General features: G+C 44.6%; 1 protein-coding gene and 1 long non-coding RNA gene across 2 annotated transcripts in view; both read right to left on the bottom strand.

Moving 5' to 3' along the window:
* The window catches only part of LOC133359832 (receptor-type tyrosine-protein phosphatase beta-like), a 425,084-nt gene that overhangs the window by 281,221 nt on the left and 125,565 nt on the right, over positions 1-18,298 (bottom strand). The gene's annotated exons all lie outside the window — the stretch shown is intronic.
* Positions 1,154-17,021, bottom strand: LOC133359878 (uncharacterized). The gene is made up of 3 exons (XR_009757198.1): positions 16,893-17,021; positions 3,261-3,385; positions 1,154-1,201 (listed from the first exon to the last, which is right to left on the bottom strand). It is a non-coding gene; the product is annotated as an uncharacterized LOC133359878 (long non-coding RNA).

Here is an 18,298-nt window from a genome sequence, read left to right as displayed (position 1 = left end):
TGTTACATTAGGGGGGTCCAAGTTTGGCAAGCGTACAGAAGGGAGGTAATGACCGTGACCGAGAAGACCTGACGCTTCGTGCGGAGTGATAGACCAGGTAGCTTCCACACATCGTTACGCAACCGATGAAAAGATAATGTGGCTCGACTGATTCGGAGTGAGACCTCTGCTGTTAAACCGGAGCTGGTCATTAGCACACTGCCAAGGTATGGGAAACTCTCCACTGTCTCCACAACTGGCCCATCACCAATTGGGAGTTGCAGGGGTGGAGTGTCCGATGGTACAAAATACCCAGGCAGGTGCTTAGTTTTGGTGGGGCTGATGATAAGGCCCCACCTCTTGGTGACAAGCTCCAGGTTCAGCAGCAGCACCTCGAACTCCTCCTCTGAGTTAGCAGCAATTAGCAGATCATTGGCACACAGAAAGTGGTTTAGCAATAGGGAGCCATCCCTTGACCGCACCCGGGCATCGATCAGCCTCCCATTGTGTCTATACCAGATTGTAATTCCTCCGAACTACGTGGTACAAATCTACGTCAAATAATGTGGGAGCCAGACATCCCTGTTGCACGCGAAGGTGTAAAGGGAATGTCTCTTACTGACGGCCATGTAGTTTGAGGCGGGGCCGCTGACCATCATGAAGGTCCTTAAGGATCGTGAGCAAAGGGTGAGGGACTCCGAAAGCATGAAGAACAACCCAGAGGTTAGGCCTACTGATGGTTTCATAGGCCTTGACCAGGTCAATAAAGAACACACATTCACTCACACGCACACATGGACCTACAGACAGGCAAAGAAATGAACTTACACTGACTCACATGGAGCCATGCACACACGCCCATGGACTGACACAGACATAGCGACTCACACACAAACACATGGACTTACGCACATTTGTACTCACACATGCATAGACATCCACTTTAGATGCACACACATGGAGATACACACACATATCGACTAAGACACACACACATGGACTTAAACACACACATACATAGACTGACACATATGTAATGCGAGTGTAAGCGGGGTTCTCTGCTGGCCTCTGGGCCAATCATACGGCCCGGGGTATTGGGGGGTGGAGCAAGTATGGGGGCGTATGTGAAGGTCCACCGCTCACCTTGGGTCCAATCGGAAGCGAGGTGCGTGGGGGCGGAACCTAGGGGCGGAGCCAGCAGGGCGCTATGGGCAGGCCAGATCTGGAAGGTTCGGAAGGGCGTGGTGAGAGGGAGGAGACAGGATCACGTGGTGAAGGGGATATAGGTGGGAGCCTGGAAGGGCTCCGGGTCAGTTGGTAGAGTTAAGAAGCTGGACCACGTTGGGCGGCCGGAGGGAATCCGCGCCATCAGCCACGTGGCTGCAGGAGCTTCAGCACACCGTCGGCCAGCGGTGTGCGGAGCGGGGGAGAGTGAAGGACTGACGAGAGAGCGCGTGCGGGGCGTGCGTGAGGAACAGCTGGTCTGGTGTCGGGACCAGCGGGGTGCGGGTGTTAACCCGAATAAAGAGTGACGGAGACCAAGCAGTGCATGGCGAAATCCTTTATTGCACATACATTGCTGGATTATATCAGTTGCCAAATTCTACGTGTTAAATAATCGTATATATTTCATGCGTAGTAGTAGCAGTCGGCTTTCACGACCAATAACCATAATCGAGCTTTTTTTTAGGTGAGACCAACCAATATAAATGTGTCGATAAACTCGCCACCACCCTACACAGCTAAATAGAAAATGTATTGCCAATTCTGGCAAATCGCCTGATGCAGCTGGTTGTAATCGTCAGCGATACGCCACCAGTACGGTATTCGAATTGTAAATGTTGTTGTGGGAACACTCTCAAACGCACACCCGTTGTGCTAAAGTAGTAAATAACTGACACGTTATGTTTGCGTGACAAACTCCTTACTAATCACCTGCGTCGCATGGTGGTGGGCTTAACAACATATTGGTATTTATGCGATCTAAAGCAAAAAACAACTTTTATTACGAATTATCTTATCTTATAATAATTATTATGACAATACGTTACTCGTTTGTCCAGGAGAGCCACAAAATGAGTCCAGTTATTTACTACTCCAAGGCCTCATTATGTGGCCCAAACGGGGCCTGCAACTGTCACGCAGAGGGAGGTGATTATCTGTAAAATGTTTGTCGCCGAGCAACGACAATGACGACGACGACGATGACCGGTTATCTTTGAATCTGGAGCGACCCGGAGAAAACCCGCGGCCTTGGCGAGGGTCAACACTATATCCCTTCTCCCCGTACATATGGAAAAAGATGGATATTAGTTCACTTTCTGAACTGCATAAGCTGTTCACCAATCCCCGCAGTGGCGAGAAGATGTCATCAAATAATAACATTGTTTAGTTCAGCCTATAGACAGGGTTAGGTCGATGGGCAGTGTTAAGTTAAATCTATGTGTAGTTTTCAGTCTATGGGCAGTGTTAATTCTCGATTTGAAGCTTTCGTGACTGCAAAGATTCATATTCTTAGGTTTTTTCGGTTAAGTCACGTAAGTAAAACATCAAAATAAAAATAAAATAAAAATAAAAAAATAAAAATCACGACGTTTCGGAGGCAACACAAGTCTCCGTCATCAGGTGGGACCGTCACAGCCGAATTAGCTGCATCTTGATGCAGCTAAGAGACTTGTGTTGCCTCCGAAACGTCGTGATTTTTATTTTTATTTTATTTTTATTTTGATGTTTTACTTACGTGACTTAACCGAAAAAACCTAAGAATATGGGCAGTGTTAAGTCGATGGGCAGTGTTAAGTCTATTTGTGGGGCTAAGTCTATGGGCAGTATTAAGTCTATGGGCAGTGTTAAGTCGACGGGTAGTGTTAAGTCTATGAGTAGTGTCAAGTCTATGGGCAGTGTTGAGTCTATATGTAGTCTTAAGTCTATGGTCAATGTGTAGTCTATGGGAAGTGTTAAGTCGACGGGTAGTGTTAAATCTATGGGCAGTATTAAATGTATGGGCAGCGTTAAGTCTATGGGTAACGTTAAGTCCATGGGCAGTGTTAAGTCCACAGGCAGTGTTAAGTCTATGGTTAATGTTAAGCCTATGGACAGTATTAGGTCTGTCCTGATGCACAGCCCTCAGGACAGCCGTGCAGGTGAACTGACGATGCGATCCGTGTTTGTCATACACGCGGGGAGGAGGAAACCCACTCGCTTGCGCGAGTGAGCATCGCTCTATCCCCCCGCCCACCGTACACATTGAAACAGATGGCAATTAAGTCCACTCGCTGTACCTGCCTTCTCCAGGCGTAGCCAGAGGGGTGCGGTATCCTCCTCGTCGACCAGGGAAAGGCAGCTTTGGCAACTTCTGTGTGCGATCCACCAACCCTCGCTGCCGTCTCCAGAGCTGGATCGCAGGCTGCCACGAGCACAGCCACATTAATGTCCACTTATAAGCAGACGGCCAATGTTCATACACCCCAATGTGGTATGCAATATATTTGATTGCTTTTCTGTAACAATCCACGTCGCACCTACTGACCCTAAGATACAGCAGGAATTTGTAAGAGGAGAACATCACACAACCTTGGTAAGAGATAAGATCAGTATTTCTAGTTTGGTACGTAATGTTCGTCTCCGTTGACCCATGGGGGTTATGCTGTGGGACGGAACATGAGTCGGCAGTAAATATTTTAGCTTCACTTTGTGGTCAATCGCCTTCTATAAAACGGAACTTTTTATTGTTACCAGGTAAGGCCCACCACTGAGCTATGTAGCTCTTCTTCAGAAGCGACCTGACTATCACAAATGATAGTTCAATAGGTAGAATACTCTAAAAATGTTTGGTTTTGATTTTAAATATGGAGGGGGGTTGAAACCAGAGGAACCGGAGATAAAAAAACAAGCAACCACCATTGGGGATAGAGAGAGACGCAGACTCCAAATGTGCAGCAGCAGCAGGCGTTGTCAGGGTCGGGATCGAACCCAGGAACCTCCTGCATACCAGGCGAGGTAGTTAACGTCTCCTAGCCACCGTTAGTTATGATTATGAGAGGAAGAGACATGCAAACTCGAAATATACAGCAGACGTCAGGGTCGAACCCACGTCCTTCATAGCAGGTGAGGTAATTAACATCTCCTAGCCACCGTGATGATGCGAGAGAGACACGCAAACTACAAATATACAGGAGGCGTCAGGGTCGGGACTGAAGCCACGACCTGCAAACCAGGCGAAGTGGTTAACATCTCCTAGCCACCGTGATGATGATGAGAGAGAGACACGCATTGTATGCCTTACATGCTTATATAGGCGCCACGGTGACAAGATGTAGGCTCCCTCGCATGGAATGCAGGAAGTTGTGGGTGTAATTCCGACCCTGACACCTGCTGTCTCTTTCAAGTTTGCGTCTCTCTTTCTTTCTCCCCGTGGTGGTCGCGTGGATTTTTATCCGCGTCCTCCTGTTTTTCTCTCCCCATTCAGCGTATTTGGCTGCAAAGAAGTCCACGTGATGATGATAGCAGTCACTTCAATTGTGATAGCCAGGGCGCTTTTGAAAAAAGAGCGACATACCTCACGGGCCCTTACCTAGTAGATTAGCGCACCGTACTACGAATCTGACAGAGACCCAAGTTCAATTCCCACTTATGGCCATCAACATCAGTGACGATTTTCTGAACCGGTCCTGGGCCTCCCCTATGTCGACTCAGCCTCAAATGAGTAGTGGGCCTTAACTGGTAACATAAAAAAATAGTTTGGTTTGTATATGCTCGCCTGTTGTTGCTTGCTCAACTGCCCCATGTCACCACCTATGTTGTGAGACCGCGTTTTGGCTCACTGATATGTTTCGTTGGCCAGACGAGGGGTTAAGTGAGGAAGTGGAGGCGTGCATTGTCCTTGAAAGCATGTTTTACTTTTGGCGAGACACGACCATATTGGAGGTTGTAGCTCTGGTGTAAGCCAATCATTGTCACGGATGAGAAATACATTAATAGTAGTAGTACCAAAACAGTATATGTTAACATGTTTTAACACAAGCATGATCTGTGGGGAATGCAGACTTGAGGGTGACTTGGTGTCTTTTTGGTGTTTGGACGTCTTAACTTCCTGCTTGCATTATTGCTGGAAAGGTTAAAGCCAATGCTATGCTTACAATCATAATCAGTTTGACGTGTAGGCTTTTGTGACCATTATTATTATTATCTTCTTTTACGAGTAAAAGTCTCCGCGCACGCCTGTGGGGGATTTGGCTCTCGAACGGTGGGGTTATAAACAATTGCCGGGTGGCACGCCCCAAGCCCGGCGGTTGGAATAGGTTATTCTGTTTTCCCATCCGTCAACTTTAACTAAATTTAATTAGCGATTAGCAATAATTAGCGATTTAGTGCCATTCTTATTTTAAGTATTTACTTATTGTGCGGGTTTGACCGTACCAACTGACGACAATTGCATGGGGGGGGGGGCGGACCCTGCCAAGTGATGCGCGTTCGGTCGAGTTCACGGGGGACCTTTTATTTTACGCGTTTTACATGGAATAAATATATACATCACGCTGCGGATTTCTCTTCACAGTGTGATGTCCTCTTCCCCCCCCCCACCCCAATGCGTGCAGTTACTGCTATAAAGTCGTTACATATTCATATTATTACAGCGCTTAAATAGTATTCTTGTAGATCAGCCGGTGGAGATGGTGGGGGGTGGGGGCAATGTAGGCGACGCCGCGGGCTCTGCACAGGACTAGGCCTCATCACGCCAATGTATGATTCCAAAGAACACAGTACTATTTCATTGAATCTTTCGCTAACAACTCAGCTGCACTGTCTACTATTACGAAACTAATAAGTTTGCTAATCTTTACATTACAATGTTTGTGTGCAGATAACAACTCAGGTTCATTGTTTACTCTTATGAGACTAATACGTTGCAAAATATTACAATAATAATGTTTGTGTGCTTTCGTGACTGCAGGGATTCATCTTCTTGGTTCTTTCGGTAAAGTCACGTAGAAGGGAAGTAATAAAATAATAAAAATAAAACATAATAAAACAATTCTCACGACGTTTCGGCCACAACGCAAGCAGCCGTCCTCAGGTGAAAACCAGGTCCGTCGAGGCGACAGAGTCTGAATGAAACAGCACACGAGCTTGGAGCATATATATAAGCTGGGCGCATTGACAAAGGAATTTGCATATCAAAAGGAATTTAGCATATTTATGGGAAATGCAGGAATGTGATTAGTACTGCATATGCATGTGCATTATGCAGGATTAACAGCATCAAAGGGAGCTGCAGTTACTGCTGCTGCTGCAGTTTCTGCTGCTGCTGCAGTTGCTGCTGCTGCTGCACTTGCTGCTGCTGCTGCAGTTGCTGCCTTATCCATTTTAATATAACACTATGTATTATTCTACCCACCCTAATGTGTATCACACTGCTATATGTTTACTATACTGTATGGTGTCGTAATTGTATAGTAAACATATAGCAGTGTGATACACATTAGGGTGGGTAGAATAATACATAGTGTTATATTAAAATGGATAAGGCAGCAACTGCAGCAGCAGCAGCAAGTGCAGCAGCAGCAGTAACAGCAGCAGCAGCAACTGCAGCAGCAGCAGCAACTGCAGCAGCAGCAGAAACTGCAGCAGCAGCAGTAACTGCAGCTCCCTTTGATGCTGTTAATCCTGCATAATGCACATGCATATGCAGTACTAATCACATTCCTGCATTTCCCATAAATATGCTAAATTCCTTTTGATATGCAAATTCCTTTGTCAATGCGCCCAGCTTATATATATGCTCCAAGCTCGTGTGCTGTTTCATTCAGACTCTGTCGCCTCGACGGACCTGGTTTTCACCTGAGGACGGCTGCTTGCGTTGTGGCCGAAACGTCGTGAGAATTGTTTTATTATGTTTTATTTTTATTATTTTATTACTTCCCTTCTACGTGACTTTACCGAAAGAACCAAGAAAATGTTTGTGTGCACAAATGTAATATTTCATTATTACGTTGATAAATTTATTTTTAACTGCGTTTTTATTACGCTGCGACAGTGTACTGCCAGTCTGTAATGTGGCCTGCTGATTAATTAACATCAGTGCACTGCCACTCTATTATCTACACTGTTAATTTTACTTTTGCCAATTATTAGTGTATGCTAGTCTAAAATCTGTTGCCTGCTTCTTTACCTCACTCAGTGTACTGCCAGTCTTTCATGTCGACTGTATCCTGCTTTTTCAGCTGCTGCCCGTATTGCAAGCATTTTAGGTCGACTGTAGCTATGCTTATGTCATTTAGTCGGCGAACTGCCAGTCTATAATCTCGACTGTAGCCTGCTTCTCTATTTACCTGTGCGTACTGCTGCTCTTTAATTTACACACATTTCAACATTTCTTCTATGCATTTCTATTGTTTCGATTGCTCACGTCACGCTATTTACTCATACGTTGTTCTGCGATGCTGATAGCTGTGCCATCATCGGGGAGTGCTGTGCACGTCCATGTGTGTGTGTGTGAGTCGATGTGTGCGTGTTTCAGTCGATATGTGTGTGCGTGTAGGTCCATGCGTGTTTTTAAGTCCATGTGTGTGTCTGTCTTTTTCGAACGGACAACGCCCAAGGTATGTGTCTGTACGTCTAAGTGTTTGTGTGTCAATCCAAGTGTGCGTGTCAGTCTATTTGTGTGCGTATCAGTCGCTGTGTGTGTGTTATTCCATATGTGTGTGTTCGTTGACGTGTGTGCATGGCTCCATCTGAGTGTGTAAGTCAATGTGCGTTTGTGTGTCTATGTGTGTCAGTCCATGTGTGTGTGTGCGTCCATGTGTATGTGTGTGTCAGTCCATATATATGTGTTTGTTAGTCCACATGTGTGTGTAAGTCCATACATGTGTGCGTGTCACTCGATGTGTGTGTGTAACTCAATGCCTGTGTGTGAGTCGATATGTGTGTGTTCATCCATGTGTGTGTTTTTAAAGTAGATGTCTGCGTGTGAGAGTCCGTATGTGTGTGTTGGGCAATGTGTGTGTGTCAGTCTATGTATGTGTGTGTGAGTCTATGTGTGTGTGTGTGTAAGTCGAGGTGTGCATGAGTCCATGTGTATGTGTGTGTGTTTTAGTCGATGTGTGTGTGTAAGTACATATGTGTGTTTACGTCAATGTGTGTGAGTCCAGGTATGTCTGTGTATGAGTTGATGTGTGTGTGTGAGTCGCTGTATGTGTGTCTGGCAAAAAACAACCCCGTACCTCCTCGCGGTGCCGGATGGGCAACACTGTCGTGGACAGCGCTGTGGGGGGAGGGCCAATGCCCATTGGCTAAACGGGGGCTCTGGACGGGTGCGAGGGGCTAGTAACCCCTCCACTCTCAATTCGTTATCACTAATCCTCGACTTAAACATAAATATGTAACTAATAAGCTTGTGCCGGAGGCCCCGGGGGGACAGGCGTCTATGACGTCTCCTGGCCAAACCCCAATTGGCGGAGCCAGGAGATTGAATCTTCACCCTCGGAGCTCCTCCAGAAACAACGAAAAGCCACTGTGTGTGGCCACGTGGAATGTTCGAACACTTACTGCGGAGGAGAGGCTGCCACTCCTTTGTCCGGAGCTGGACCGGTACCGCCTGGATCTTTGTGGCATTCAGGAGGTCCGGTGGACCGGTTCTGGCTCCTGCCACCATGAGGGGTGGACAGTCCTCTACTCGCGGCTAGAGACTGCCAAACAACAGGGTGTGGCTCTTCTTCTGAACAAAAGAAAGAAGGGGGCGTGGGAGCGTGGCGGGGAGGTGTGGGAAGCTGTAAGCCCCAGGCTACTTTGGGCTCGCCTTCCCATCAACCGGAGGTGAGGAGTGGTGGTCGTGGTTACTTATGCCCCCACCGAAGACGAACATCCATGGAGGGATGCAGGGAAAGCCAATGAGTCAGATGCCTTCTATGACCTCCTGTCACAGATGCTGGCTAAAGTGGCCACTCGGTACAGAGTCATCTTGTTGGGTGACTTCAGTGCCCCAGATGGTCATGATGCTGGCAACTGGTCTGGAGTGATTGTAAGGCATGGGCCAGATCAGCTCAATAACAACGGTAGGAGGCTGCTAGATTTTTGTGCAGCCCAAGGGCTTATAATTACCAACACGCTCTTCCGGCATCGGCACATCCAAACAACATCATGGATGCATTCCGGGTCCAAGCAAGAACATCTGCTGGACTACATAGTGACGGACCAGCGGATGCGAGCCCATGTCCTTGACACCAGGACCTACCGTGGAGCTGATCTGCCCTCTGACCATCGACTAGTCATCTGTAAGATGCGCCTGCCATTCTTCCACTCTGGTGGTGGGTGTACACCCAGGACTCCATTCCAACCAAAAGTGGCCTGGTCTCAGTTAGCTGATGAAAGTTGCAAGCAAGAATTTCATCATCGCTTGCAGCTGGGGTTGGCATCGTCCCCAACTCCTCCTGATGTCGAGGGTAAATGGGCGAGGTTTAGGACTGTGACTCATGTAGCTGCAATGGCTGCTTTGGGTACGCGGTCCAGACCTCCCCAGAAACCCTGGCTGACAGAGGAGGTGTTCAGGTTAGTTGAGAAAAAGCGACAGGCCCACTCTCATCGGCTACAGCATCCCACGTCAGAGAATGAGGAGATTTACTGCAGCCTTCACTCGGAGGTTCGGAGAGCCGTAAGGCGCTGCAAAGATGGGTGGTGGTCGCGGGTTGCTGAGGAGATGGAGTCTGCAATAATGACCATATACACTCTCCACAACACCACAGCCCAGTCCCGCAGCATGGAATCCGCTCAAATCTAAATTATGTTAACAGCAGCTTGTATCGACGAACATTTAACATACAAACATCTGCCCAAAACATATGTAATGTCTCCTAAATGCCCTAGTTCCTAATAATACTTAAACGACACAACACGTTTCACAAGGCTATCACTATCTGAAGCCCTGGTGGTTTCCACTAGATTAATCTCGAACAGTCGGCACGATGGTTGCCACGATGCCGATCTCCAACAGTCTCTGAGGCAGCGACCTGATCGTGGGCCTCGCTCCCCCTTATATACTTGCTCAGCCATACCCTGGTAACTTCCAGCATTTTCCCCCTGGTAGATTCTTCCAGCAGACTCTACTATCTTCTACTTTCTTTCTCGAACCTTCCCTCACCTGTTTCCACCCATTTCCATTGACCCCACTATAACCCTTGCCACATACAGAATACCCTACAAAAGTATGAAAATTAATAATCGGTTTTACCCTTTTGTGAGGTGTTAAAATTTTAAAACACCAAATAGAGCATACCTTTATGCAGGAAATAATGTCTGCATTAACCATACTTACTTGTGCTGAACATACAAACAAACTCTAATATGTGCACTGTCTTTGAAACTGATTGGCCTACACCATAGTATTTTTATAGCCTAGTCTCAGTGTCAGACCAGAAAACGCCAAAAGACGAACAATATTTTGATACTTAATGTGCCTATGTTTGCCTATGTACCTATGTTTGCTCTCTCTCTATGTATCTCTGTGATATCTGTCTGCTTATATGTCTGTCTATATGTTTCTGGTTCTGTGTTTTATCTCTCTCTCAAATTTAGCATTCTCAGGAAGAACGTAATCAACCAGATAGGTTGTTGACTGTTATGTTATCCGACTCTCTGTTGTATTACATTACATTTCTAAGTATACTAGATTTGTGTTTCTATTTAATTTATACCTGATGATGATTGCTTGTGTTGCAATCGAAACGTCGTATGCTAGTATTTAATTTAATTTATTATTTTATCTTTATACGTGACTTTACCGAAAGAACCAAAGAATATTTTGATACTTGCATTGCCTTTGTATTGTACACCTTTTGGCGTTCTCTGGTCTGACACTTTGGTGAACGTTTTTGTTCAATGGCTAGTCAAAAGCCGTTGCTGCTGGATTGTGTATGCTCCTTGACAAGTCAAGTTGGGCACGATTGTGTATTATTAATCAGATAATGGGCTAAATTGCTGCCAAATCAAAGCACTTGTTGTCGTTAAACCCGCCACCACCCTACACAGCCAATTACCAAGGTTTGTCACTTAACATGCCAATTCGTTACTAGTACAGCACACCGGTGTGTTGGAGAGCAAAGCCACAGCATTTACAATCTAAGTGCGACGTTTTGCCAGCAATCACAACTAGCTTCATCAGGTGACGGTCAGATTTGTGGAGAAATCCGCCTATTTCTTTCCTTAGAGGCGTATATGTGAAGGCACCACTTGTGAACACTTCTTGAGGGATGTTGGGGGGGGGGGATTAATGAATGGATATAAATGACAATAGGTATCCATTGCCGGTTGGAAGATGACCAGGCATCAGGTTGCCAACATTATTGAGAACAGTAAATTGCTAAAAACAAATATTAGACCATTGGAACCTCCTTTGCCAGTAGCAAAATATGATAATTGTTTTTTTGTTAGTTTTGTTGCCAGATGAAAGGGTAAAAAACAATTGTCAACAAATATTAGTTTCAGTGAAGCAAAAGCCTTAAGAGAATTGAGAGCAAATAAAGATATCCAAATTCTTGCTCCTGATAAGGGCCGATCAACTGTTGTGGTGTTCCGTGAGGATTATAATAATTAAATCTAAAGATTTACTCAATGAAGGTACCTACCTTCAAATAAAACGAAACCAAACCAACAACACCTTGGAACGTAAAACAACGGCAATCATTGTCAAGTCATCAATTCCAAAGGAAAATCAATACCTGATCAAACCAAGAGCCTCAAAACCAGAAGACTTTATTGGCTACCAATGATTCACAAACCTGATGTGCTCTCAAGACCCATAGTTAGGAGAATAGGCTCCGCCACATACACCTAGCACAATACGTAACAAAACAAATACAGCCCTACATCAGTAGGACCCGTTCATTCATAAAAAAAAATCTAAACATCTCGTAGATATAATTAAAGATATTAAGCTTGACCCAAATGATATTAAATTTCGATTTAAAGCTTTCGTGACTGCAGGGATTCATCTTCTTGGTTCTTTCGGTAAAGTCACGTAGAAGGGAAGTAATAAAATAATAAAAATAAAACATAATAAAACAATTCTCACGACGTTTCGGCCACAACGCAAGCAGCCGTCCTCAGGTGAAAACCAGGTCCGTCGAGGCGACAGAGTCTGAATGAAACAGCACACGAGCTTGGAGCATATATATAAGCTGGGCGCATTGACAAAGGAATTTGCATATCAAAAGGAATTTAGCATATTTATGGGAAATGCAGGAATGTGATTAGTACTGCATATGCATGTGCATTATGCAGGATTAACAGCATCAAAGGGAGCTGCAGTTACTGCTGCTGCTGCACTTGCTGCAGCAGCAGCAAGTGCAGCAGCAGCAACTGCAGCAGCAGCAGCAACTGCAGCAGCAGCAGAAACTGCAGCAGCAGCAACTGCAGCAGCAGCAGTAACTGCAGCTCCCTTTGATGCTGTTAATCCTGCATAATGCACATGCATATGCAGTACTAATCACATTCCTGCATTTCCCATAAATATGCTAAATTCCTTTTGATATGCAAATTCCTGTGTCAATGCGCCCAGCTTATATATATGCTCCAAGCTCGTGTGCTGTTTCATTCAGACTCTGTCGCCTCGACGGACCTGGTTTTCACCTGAGGACGGCTGCTTGCGTTGTGGCCGAAACGTCGTGAGAATTGTTTTATTATGTTTTATTTTTATTATTTTATTACTTCCCTTCTACGTGACTTTACCGAAAGAACCAAATGATATTCTCAAGTTTTGATGTGACTTCTCTATTCACGAAGGTTCCAGTCAATGAGCCAATTGAATTACTTGAAACTCTAACACACACAGGTTTAGCCAAAGATATCCCACGACTAGCTGAACACTGTCTAAAGAACGCATATTTATTGTGGAAAGATGATTTCTACAAGCAAAAGGAAGGAGCAGCAATGGGCTCTCCTTGATCTCCTGTGATAGTGCATTTGTACATGGAAGATTTTGAAATAAAAGCAATAGCTTCAAGCACACTAAAACCCTCTGCTTGGATTAAATATGTGGATGACACATTGGTGGTCTGGCCACACGGCAAAATACATTTAACGAATGTCTAAATCATCTCAACTCAGATTAATTCTCCAAAAAAATGTTACGCATACAATAAAAGGAAAAAAGTAAACATCTGAAAGTGTTGCTTCTGCCTCTACATGAATGTAATAGATGTAGGCATTGGCTCGATAAGGTCCATCATGTCTTTATCGGATACAAATGGTTGACTGGAGCTGCTTGCTTCCTCACGGTTCATGTTCAAAAAGAGCAGTTTCAAGTTCATGTTCAAAAAGAGCAGTTTCAAGTTAAACATTTTACAAAAAATTTGCTCACAATTACTAATCTCCATTTATTATTTAACGTGAGCACAGTTGGTCACGTATGGTGCGAAATAAGTTGAACATAAATTTTAACTTTCAACTTTCGTGACTGCAGGAATTCATATTATTGGTTCTTTCGGTAAAGTAACGTAATCAGAAAACCAAAAATCTAATAAATAATAATAATAAAATTATAATTTACAATTATAAATAAAAATTAATTGAAAACAATAAAAGCAAAAAAAAACAAGGACGTTTCGATCGCAACACAAGCTGTCTTCATCGGGCGGAGAGAAAATTATATTTAATTATTTTTATTTTATTTTTAAATTTTAGATTTTTATTTTTCTATTTACGTGACTTTACCGAAAAAACCAAAGAATGAATTTACATTGTAGCGCATTTAAACTCTGCAGGGTGCTTTAAGCCTCATCTTTAAGCATTTGTTTAAGGCACTGCACCAAAGTCGAGTGATAATGATGACAAGGGTCAGTGTGCAAGGGCCGATCAATGGGTGACCGTAACAGGAAGGCACACGGGGTCACGAAAGGGCGACAGTGGTGGGAAGGAGTGGAGTGGCGAGGGGAGGGTAGAGGAAGGGAATGATGGGAAGTGGGTAAATCCACTCGCTGTAGCAACGGCGCCCTAACTGAAGACGACACTCGTTTGTGAAACGTAACGCCTTTGCGAGAGCCATGAGCTATAACAATAAAACAATGTCTTTAGAACTGTTTTTGTTGTCCTTCCCCACCGTCTCACCTCCAATTAGCATGGCCGGCTACGTGCGATGCGAAGCGCAAAGGGCTAAACGCTGCGACACCACTTCCCTCCAAACACAAAGATCCACCATGCAGCCTTTAACAACTTGCTTGGGCACGTGGTGTCAGCGAGCACCTTTGATGATCGCAACCGCCTTTGTCTCACCAATGACGATGATTTTACAGATCCACACCAGGTACTCATTTATGGCTGAATCGACCTAGAGTCTCAGGACCGGTTAAGATAATCGTCACTGGTGTTGGCCGATGAGTGGGAATCGAACTCTGGTCGCTGGGTTCGTAGGTCAGCGCACTAACCGCTACACTACCGCTCCCCACACCATACACAAGACAAAAATCCCCTGTATAGCCTTAACATACTATAGGGGGCAAGTGCTGTTGTCTCCCCAGTAACGATGTTCAGATAATCGGCACCGCACACACACACACGTAAATACACAATACCGTATAGGCAAATTAGTCCACAGGAGAAATCGACGGAAGGATTTGTATAAGCTTGAGTTACTCTTCTTGGCTCTTTCGGTAAAGCCCCGTAGAAGGGAAATAATAAAATAATAAAAATAAAACATAATAAAATAGTAATTATTATTTTATTATGTTTTATTTTTATTATTTTATTATGTTTATTTGTATTATGTTATTATTTCCCTTCTACGTGGATTTACCGAAAGAACCAAGAAGACGAATCCCTGCAGTCACGAAAGCTTTAAATCGAAACTTGAGTAACTCGTCTCGTGACATTTTTGGGGGTATTTGGGACGACGGAACGCAAAAAAACCGGTTCACAATTTGGAAAGCTTTTACAATCGGTGTCCTCTTACGAGAGGACGAAGGCGCAGGCCGGCAACTTCTCGCTCAGACTACTGGCAAAACAGGCCTGCGCTAGAGAGAGCTTCTGGAGACCCCCCCCCCCTGCCAAGAGGGTTATAGAGCAGTTTCTGTTCTCCTATAACGCGGTTGTAGTTGCGTTTCTGAACACAGCTTTATTAAAGACTCGTATTACTAAAGCATATATAATATAGGGGGGTAAAGCACAGTCCGCGATAATGCATGAGGTGCGTAACACAGTCCGAACAAAGACCGAGGCGCGTGGTGGGTAATGTTTAGAAGAATCCAGCAGCATCCCAGTTCCTCTTGCGATTCTACGCCGAGGCAGTCGTACGTACGACCGCTTGTTCCTACTGGCGCTGCGACGTAGTTCCGTTTGCTCGATCGCGTAATATATCCGAATCGCATCCGCGTTATAAAAACATGCATTCCCTAACACAATCATTGCCTAAGCCTATTCTTATTTTTTTCATCATTTTGAAACTGGAAAAAGGTTGCATATATATAACTACTCAACCCAAGTTTTTAATAATTTGATACTTGTGTAGAGGTGCTAGACACACTCTATTCGGTAACCTGCAGGGCACTATGTAATCAGAGGGAAATGCAGTGTTACCAATCTGGGACCAAGGGCCGGGGTCAGGTAAAGGCGGGAGCAGATCGTAAACACACTTCCTACCAGACCAACGGCCAAGGTCAGTTAGGATAAAAGAGGATCGAAAACACAGATTCTAGAGAACCAATCAGAGGGTCCCACGAGAGAGCAGTTCTCCTCAAGACGAAGACTCAAGCCAGCTCAAAATGGCTAGGACCCTGGACCAAGCCTTCTAGCTCTTATAAGAGCTAAGGCTCAGTGTTAACAGTGGTCAAGGGGAGAATATGGTCCTGACAGGCAGGACCCTGGCTCCCCAGCCTTCTAGCTCTTGTAAGAGCTGAGGCTCTGCGCAACCTGTGGTCAGGGGACCCACCGAGCTAGCCTCCCCTAGGTCCCAGCCGTAGGACGCTAGGGTAGCGGGTAGATGGAGAATAGTCCCCGCCAGGTAGGAGGCTGTACCTCTCAAGGCTAGCAGCCAGACCCGTATGTAGGTCCCGCTAGGTACGGAGGCTGTACCTCCTTAGGCTACGGGTGAGGGAACCGCATATCCCTCTGTGTGTATAGGGACTGTGTCGTAAGAAAGACAATAAGCCAGTGTGTGCCTTAAGAAGTTTATTTATCTGTTATTTACAACACAACACTTGCATTGCCTTTGTACTGTTCGCCTTTTGTAATTGTTATCTGGCCAAACACTCATGAGTCAAGGCCATAAAGAATGGTGTCTCTGTAGGCCCATCAGTTTCAAAGACAATGCGTATATTATTGTCAGAGCATGTTTGTTTGCATGGTTGGGCACAATTACATGTGGTTCATGCAGACTTGATGTCTTGCAAGAGGATTTTGGTGTATGCATATTTTAACACCTGTTATAATTGCCAGAAAGGGTAAAACGTATTCTTACGTTTTTCGTTGTGCCCTAAATATTACAAAGTTCTCCACGTTGCGCACTGCATGACAGACCGCTGTGACGGCAAACCGGTTATTGTCCATAACCATAATTTATGGGGTTTTTAAGGTAAAGATAATATGTGTCGCTAAAGCGCCACCACCACCCGACATACCCAATTAGAGGGGTTTTCACGTAAACAAAAGGGGTCAATTTGCTCCGAGTTTAATACCAACCGGTTGTGTGCTGGAGAGTAAACCCACAACACCATTTACATGGGGGTTTACTCTCCATCACACATTTATATTCACGCCATTTAACCCCTCAAAAAAACTTTAATGGTTAATATTGGTGGCGAAAGCGTATCAATACGTGTTAATCATTGTCCATATCGCCGCTCTTACCAATAAACCTTTTCCAACGGCCATCGAAGAGACCCATTCACGGTGCCTCTCAAAACCAGAAGTCACCAGTTGCTTTCACTCACCTTCATTCGAGCTCCCTCCTGATGGCAGCATAATCACTTTTCTCAGTGAGCGCTCTCCGACCCAGAGAAGATTGGTTCCGGATGCAACCACATTTAAAAATGGTTTGTAACTTTGATCCTTACCCGTGTATCGATAGTTCAATGTTATTGTGCAGTGTTATTGAGGGGCTACTGCTATATGTTGTCTTAGTGTAGTTTAGGACTCTTCTTGTTGTTTTCTACCTTGCCCAAACTTGCATTTCTTTGTTAAAAGATCGGCAGGAATGCATGGACTTATGCAATGTTCCAAAATTAGATTTCTTATTTCTTGTTTATTTTACATTTCACACTTCCTGGTAGACATATATGCGTTCCCCGCATGCCGAAAGTTGAAAAACACGATGACAAAGCCAAACGGCAGCAGGGAAACAGAATACAAGAGATTTTGATCAGATGGGCATGGTGATAATCACCAGAGCTGAGGATGGTCTTGTGAAGCCGCAGTATAGTTTGCTTCCAAGGAATTAACCTAACTCATGAAGCAGACGGGGAACAAATTAATGACAGACCATAAAGGAAATAACCCTCGCGTGGGCAAGGAGTGACCCAGGAAAATTCTGAGAGAAATTCACGGAAGGGGTCTGACATCAGCACCTCCAAAGGACAGAGCAGAACAGGATACGGAAGAGAGCACTCGTGGCAAAACACCATAAACCACTGCCCACCCGAGGGCAAATACAGGGCAAAGAGACAAGAATGTCCCTTGCTGTTTCAACGACTGTCGAGATTAACAAACCCTTTATGCTTGGAGAGTTTAAACGTTCAAAATGACAAATACGCTATATTAATAATCTTAACCATCATGGTACTACGTGGTAATCTATTGTTGCATGACAATAGAGCACAGAGTCACGACGTTTTGAATACAACTAGTTGCATGTTTTATTGACATCCACTTATCCGTACATTAGTGCCATGAGATCTGTGTTAAGCATATAAACTTGATAACGAACGGTTATGGAAAAATACCTAAGATAAAATCACATTCACGTCGTTGTCGTGAATTTGAAAAATCTCCAGAAGGCTGTGTGGCAAAACATTATTTTATATTCGTGTGGGGACACAGATATGAGAAGGAAGAATATTTCCTGCTGATGTATTGTGTTACATTCTTCACAATGACATGAGTGACTATCGAGCTGTGTAAAAAAATAGAAAATAGCAAGTGTTTTTTAAACATCCATGGAACAATAAAGTTACTGATACATTAAACATATTCTAGGTGATTATTGCACTACAATGCAAACAGACAAATTATATCCTTGTTGGTTTAATAATGTTTCAATAACGAAGAATTATGAATCGCTGCCTTCTAAACGAAAGGGCTGCCTGAGAATGCTCTACATTTCTTATAAAAAAAAAATTCC

This window comes from Lethenteron reissneri, chromosome 66, assembly GCF_015708825.2.
Source record: "Lethenteron reissneri isolate LAM-NWPU_2019-01 chromosome 66, ASM1570882v1, whole genome shotgun sequence".
In the NCBI taxonomy this organism is placed as follows: Eukaryota; Metazoa; Chordata; class Hyperoartia; order Petromyzontiformes; family Petromyzontidae; genus Lethenteron; species Lethenteron reissneri.
The sequence above is the reverse complement of the archived record's forward strand: the minus strand, read 5'-3'. Positions and strand labels throughout refer to the sequence as shown.